Below are 1134 nucleotides of genomic sequence, written 5' to 3'. Positions count from 1 at the left end.
AGATTTTTAGTTATCATGAAATATTTGTAGAATGACTAGTATATAAATTTGTAGAAAAGAAAAAAATATATATATATATATATATATATATATATATATATATATATATATATATATACAATAAAATATAAATTATACCTGTTGTCACTAATATATCAAAATTCTTTAAAATTATAAAAAAATAAATTTTTTAAAATGAAAGTAACGTGATTAAATATAATTTATTTAAATGTAATTAAAAAATAATTGAATACTATGTACAGTAAAAAATTAATATTATTGAAAGATAAAATTAAATTAAAATTTATTTTTATGTATCATTTTTATCCCTAACGTTTTCGTCCTATTTAAGTTCCAACGTTTTAAAATCGTCTCAATTTTGTTCCGCCGTCAATTCTGTTAACGGATCCCTAACGGCAGAACAATATTGAGTCAATTTTAAAGTGTTAGGAACTTAAATAGGACGATTGAAACATTATGGACAACTTTAAGACTTACCCCAAACGTTGGGGACAAAAATAATACTTTACTCGTAATTTAATTTGATATTTGCATTAATAACTGAGTGATTTGACGATTTAAATCCAAAGTTAGATAAAGATAATAGCAAACTGAAAAAATATAATATAATTTAATTATATCAACAGTGTTCGTGAGGGTTGCATTGGGCTTTTGTTTTTAATATAAGGATGCAAATGATGATGGTCTGATACATTTTCCATTTCCGTTTGTGTGTTTGACCAAACCTTTTTATAAATAAAAAGTTGGAACCCCTTTAAGGGTGCAATTGGATATGCACTCAAAGTTGCACCGAATCCTCAACTAGAGAAAAATGGTAGTAAGTGCTCTATATCTCTCAACAAATATGGAAGATGAATCCATTTTACACTTAAATCTAGTTTTCATCTTTTTAGGCTAGTGCAAATATGTTGCATACACATAATGTTTAATTTGTCTCCTCAGTGTGCTGATGACTATGATAAGATAAGACTTATCATCATTTATGTATTCATCATAGCATCATTTTTTATCCCATTTATTATAGTCTTTTGGGTGGCCAAAAAGTTGAGGAGTATTTGAGAGAGTGTTTTAGCAAAGTATTAGGTACCATGACCCAAAAAAAATTTAAAGCAA

This window comes from Arachis stenosperma, chromosome 9 (genome assembly GCF_014773155.1).
Source record: "Arachis stenosperma cultivar V10309 chromosome 9, arast.V10309.gnm1.PFL2, whole genome shotgun sequence".
NCBI lineage: Eukaryota > Viridiplantae > Streptophyta > Magnoliopsida > Fabales > Fabaceae > Arachis > Arachis stenosperma.
Note: the sequence above shows the minus strand (reverse complement) of the source record.